The sequence below is a fragment of the Mustela putorius genome, unplaced genomic scaffold (genome assembly GCF_011764305.1).
Source record: "Mustela putorius furo isolate JIRA1106 unplaced genomic scaffold, ASM1176430v1.1 tig00003853_pilon_pilon_pilon, whole genome shotgun sequence".
Lineage (NCBI taxonomy): Eukaryota > Metazoa > Chordata > Mammalia > Carnivora > Mustelidae > Mustela > Mustela putorius.
Window position 1 is genome coordinate 86197697 of NW_025422005.1, and position 6000 is coordinate 86203696.

A 6000-nucleotide genomic window follows, 5' to 3' on the forward strand; every position below is an offset into this window, starting at 1 on the left:
TGTTCTCCACTATTCTCTCCTCAAGTCAGTGAATTTTCATGTGTATTTCACTCTAGCAAGGTAGAGTGGTTAGTGAATAACAGGTGATCCCTCCATAAAAAAACATAGTTTTTTCATCCTGACTTGGACTTTGGAACGAGAGGGAAAAAAAAAAAAAAAAGAAGAAGTGGGACACCCCACCCCCACACAAAAACCCCAAAACAAAAACAAATAAAACTCATAATTGGGCTCTACTTAAGACCTGCTAGAACAGGAGTTCTTGAATGGGACCCAAGTGTCAGTATTCTTTAAAAATGGCTTATGTTATTCTCATGTGCTGCCAGATTTGAGACATGTTATAAAAGTATAGGCCTGATCAGAGCTTCCAAAACTCTTATTGTTGGCGTGTACCTTTGGGGAGAAACACCTAAAGCAGTTCAGTCAATGAACCTTTTAAATACCCTAGACACTTTAACTGTTATATGTATGTAGTATTACCTGTTTACTGAAGACGATATTTAAAATTAGAAGTTAAAAAGAAGAAAACGATCATCACTTATAATCCCCTCAAACGGAGGCCACCAATGTAGATATTTAGACAATTAGATTAAAAAAAAAACACATAGTCTTTTAAAATTTTTATTTAAATTCTAGTGAGTTAACATACAGTGCAGTATTGGTTTCAGTAGAATTCAGGGATTCATCCTTTATTTACAACACCCAGTGCTCCTCACAGCAAGTGCCCTCCCTAAGCCCCATCCCCCATCTAGCCCCTCCCCCCACCTCCCTCCATTAACCCTCAGTTTGTTCTCTATCTTAAAGTCTTTTATGCTTTTTCCCCCTCTCTCCTTCCCCCCCCTTTTTTTCCTCCTTTCCATATGTTCATCTGTTTCGTTTCTTAAATTCCACATTTGAGTGAAATCACATGGTGTTTGTCTTTCTCTGACTATTTCACTTACCATAATACATTCCAGCTCCACCCGTGTCATTGCAAATGGTTAGACTTCATTCTTTAAAAAAAAAAAAAAAAAGATTCTTAATTATAGAGAACAAACTGTGGTCGGATGACTGAGATAGGTGAAAAGAGTTAAGGGTCAACTTATTTATCATAATGAGCACTGAGTAATATAAAAATTTAAAAAAGAAGAAAATAAAAATAATAAAGTACATAATGTGATAAAATGTGAAGTATGTGTACTGCTATGGTCTGAAAATGTTTGTGTCCCCCAAAATTCATATGTTGAACTATTAACCCCACAGGTGTTGGTATTAGGAGGTGGAGCTTTTGGTAGGGGATCGGTGCCTTTAGAAAGGGGTCTCCAGAGAGATCCCTTGCTCCTTCCAACATGCGAGGACACAGCCAGAAAGCATTGGCTATGCCCCAGGAAGAGGGGCCTCACCAGGATCTGGCCATGCTGGTGCCTTGATCTTGGACTTCCCGGCCTGCAGCACTGTGTTTTAAAAGCTACCCAGTCTATGGTGTTTTGTTATAGCAGCCCAAATGGACTAAAATATATGTACTTGTGAACCTATCACCAAAATCAAGATAATGAACAAATTCCTCACTCCAACGAACTTCCCCTTACTGTTTACAATCTCCCCCACCTGACTCATCCCTGTCCCTTCCACATCTCCAGACGACAGTGACCTGCTTTCTGTCCCCACTGATTAGTTTGCATTTCTTAGAATTTTGTATCAGTGGGTTAATACAGTATGTACGCCTTTTTGTCTTTTACTCAAGACTAATTATTTTGAGAGTCATCTAGGGTGTAGTGTGTTCCACTAGGTTATTCCTTTTTTTTTTTTTTTTTTAAATCGCTGTGTAGTATTCAATTACATGGTGTACCACTTTCCTTTATCCAATAAATATCCAATGCTGCAAATATTCATGTACAAGTCTTTGCAGGAATATAAGCTTTCATTTCTGTGGGGCGGGAAAGTGAAAACGAAATGAAAAGGTGAAGTGGCTGGATCACAGGATAGTGCAGGTTTACCGAAATTGCCAAATTATTTTCCAAAATCATTGTACCATTTTATATTGCCACTAGCAGCGATGATCTCATCTTTATTCTCACCAACACTTGCTAGGGCTATTCTTTTTAATTTTAGCCACCTTAGTAGGTGTGAATTGTGTGTAGTATATCTCACTGGAGTTTCAACTTGTATTTCCCTGATGACTAACGATGTTGAGTGCACTTTTTTGCATGTTTATTTTTTACCTATAAATCATCTTTAGTGGGTGCTTGTTCAAATACTTTGACTGGTTTTCAATTCATTTTTTAATATTATCAAATCCCGAAAGATGCGTATGTATATATACACACACACTTATAGAGTCAAATCCTTTATCATACATATGTTCTGCAATTATTTTCTCATGACCTGTGGCTTATCTTTTGTTATTTCAATAGAGTCTTTTGAAAAACAACTTTAAATTTTGCTGAAGTCCTGATGGATTTTTGACAACACTGAATCATCTCAGGAAGATTTGCTTTAGAATTTGTTATGAACCAGCTATAAAAGTTCTTAACCAGTAACTGAGAATGTTATGTGTTCTTTGTGAGGAAAATCAGAATTTATAAATTTTATTTATTCATTTCTGTTTGTTTGTTTTAGAGAGAGGGAGTAGGGAGGAGCAGAGGGAAATAATCTTTTTTTAAAAAAAGATTTTATTTATTTATTCAACAGAGAGAGACAGCAAAAGAGGGAACACATGCAGAGGGGGTGAGAGAGGGGGAAGCAGGCTTCCCACAGACCAGGGAGCCCGATCTAGGGCTCGATTCCAGAACCCTGCGATCATGACCTTAGCCAAAGGCAGATGCTTGAGGACTGAGCCACCCAGGCACCCCAGAGGGAGAGAATCTTAAGAAGGATCTGCGCTCATCAAGGAACCCAACGTGGGGCTTGCTCTCCCAACCCTGAAATCAGGATCTGAGCCAAAATCAAGAGTTAGATGCTAAACCAACTGAGTCCCCCAGGCATGCCAAGGAAAACCAGAATTTTAATGCAGTGTTGCATTTTTTTCCTCTGGAAAAATGTCTTGACCAAGGGCGGTGGGGAAACCTCTTCTGTATAATAAATATTCCCTTATTTGATTAGACTTCAAAAAGGAAGCACACTTTGCCTAGAGATAATCTGAACTTTTTTCCCCCACCCTAAGATGAGAAAACACAATGGGAAGTTTTACCACCCCTTGGATTATGCCCTTTGTCATGTATACGAACTAACAGTGTAACCTTCTTGCCTTTGTTTCTTGAAGGAGACTTGCCTCCTGATCATGATGGTCTACGAATTCATGAGTAAGAATGTTTTGGATCTATTCTCCAGAAATGAATGTAAGTGGGGAAACTGACAGTTTTCTGTGGTTTCCTTTTCTCTTCCTTAGCATAGCTTGGCCAATGCCTCCCATTTATAGTCAGGATTATATTTAGGTCAATACTCTGCATTTTGGGCCAATTTACACACATGACACTGGTGTTGGTGATCTCTCCATAATGCGGAGACATGAAGTGTTGTAGCATAGAGCTTATTTCCCTTAATTTGAACATTTTCTGAAGTGTGTATTTATGGAAACTTCCCAAGTAAATTTTTGGTTGGAGGGGAAGAAGGGGGTTTCCTTCTAATCCCTCAGCCAGATTAATCCATTTCTATGTTTGTAATAAATAGCTAATATTTTTGCCTTCAAAGCATTTCTTTTTCTCATAATAGCAATCTGATTTTCCTTTAAGGAACTAACTGTTTCTTCTTTATTCTTAGTTCATGTATTTTAGATGGCTATGACTTCTTCTTCTGGTTCTAGGTGAAGATACAGCACCCAAGGTCTGGACTATAATAGCCTTACATCCTCCTGGCCACAATGATGGTTTCAAGGGTGGGCATCTGATCTTTTTTTTTTTTTTTTTAAGATTTTATTTATTTATTTATTTGAGAGAGAGAGGGACCAAGAGCAAGAGTGAGGTGAAGGGGAGAAGAAGAACCAGAATCCCTGCTGAACAGGAAGCCCGATGTGGGCTTGATCCCAATACTCCAGGCTCATGACCTGAGCCGAAGACAGATGGTCAATGACAGAACTACACAGGCACCCCTGGGCACCTGATTCTTACAACCATTGGAAACCTTCTTCTTTTTTTTTAAATTAAAGTATAGTTGACACACAATGTTATATTAGTTTCAGGTGTACAACATAGTGACTCGACAAGTGTGCACATTACTCAGTGCTTACCACAGTAAGTATACAATCACCATGTGTCACCATACAACATTATTATTGTCTATATTCCCTATGCGGTACTTTTTATCTTCATGCCTTCTTTATTTTGTAATTGGGAGCTTTCTTAATGGTATTACTGAAAGCATCTGAAAGAGGTCCCAGGATGAAAAGATAGAAGTCTGCGGCTGCTGATAGCCATTTTGCCACCACATGGGGAGGATATTTCTGAGAATGAAACCAACAGAGAGTGGGAGAGCTAAGATAGAGGTAGTGCTCCAAAGATGTTTTTGAGACTGTGAACTCTGCCATTGTATCACACTGGTTTTAGTTTTTAAACTCAATAAATTCTCTTTCACTTAAACTCATTTGAGTGGATTTTCCTCACTCTAACTAAAAGAATTCTGGCAGAAACAGTGTTTGAAAAAACGAAGCCCTTGCTATAGAGGACTCTTATTATAGAGAGTTCTGTTGTATTTTTGTTCTCTGTGACCCACTTCCACTGAAAATATTTGTAGGTTCTATTAATAGAATTTGGTTCTTGTTTGGAATCCAAATAGCCTAGAACTCTAAATGAATTTAGCTATTTATATTTCTTCCTGTGACGATTTTCTTTTTTTACTCCTAGGGTAAGTAGAAAAATACTGATGGAGAGAAATTAATGCTAGGGTTAGGGTAAGTTGTTGAACATGTTCAGGTATAGTCTGGATTCTCGCTTGGCAGATGGGTGGGATGCAGCTGTGAAGTGCCTGTGGTTATGTCCGTATTATCCTGTTCTTTGTCTCTGTGCTCACATTCATGTTTTCTCTTCCTTCTAGTTTGCTTTACTCCTAACCTTATTTCAATACACATCTCAAACATCATCTCTTTCAAGAAGCTTTTCCTGACCTCTGTAGACATTAAGTGCTCTTCCTCAGTACTGTGTTGATACCCTCTGCTTTTTGTTAATTGTATATCTTATTATGTCTGTATCCTTTAAATGGTAAGCTCTTTAAATGCAACTATTGTGTCTTATTCATCTGTATTCCCAGTGTCTGGAACTATTCCTAGCACAGAGCAGATGCTCCATAATTGTTCTCTCTAAAGACAAAACAGAACAAACAAAACAAAATGAAACAAAGCAGAAATGAAAGAATAAATACATGTATTTAACTTCTGGATGTTGAGGTTGATCTAGATCTGACCAATCCTCAAAATCACCTGGGAATATTTTTCCTTAGCTCCATTGAGATATAATTGACATAAAACATGGCGTGAAGTGTACAATATGCCAGTTTGATAGACTTAGATATTGCAAAATGATTACCACCATAGTGTTAGCTAAAACTTCCATCTTGTCATATAATTATCATTTATTTTTTGTGGTGAGAATACTTAACATCTACCTTTTGAACAACTTTCAAGTATATATGCATTATTAATAACTGTAATCACAATGCTGGTCATTAAATCCCCTGACCTTATTTATTTTCTGACAGGTTTATATCCTCTGACCAATATCTTTCCATTTCTCCCACCTGTTCAGACCCTGACATCGGCCATTTCACTCTCTCTTTCTATGAATTCAACATTTTTAGATCCTACATATAGGTGGTATCATTCAGTGTTTGTATTTCTCTAACTTACTTCACCTAGCATAATGCCTCCAAATTCCATTTATGTTGTTGCAAATGGTAGGATTTCCTTTCTTTCTGGGGGCTGAACAATATTCCATTTTATCTATATATACCAAATTGTCTTTATCCATTTGTCTTTGGCAGACACTATGTTTGTATCTTGGCTATTGTGACTAATACTGCAACAAATGTGGAAGA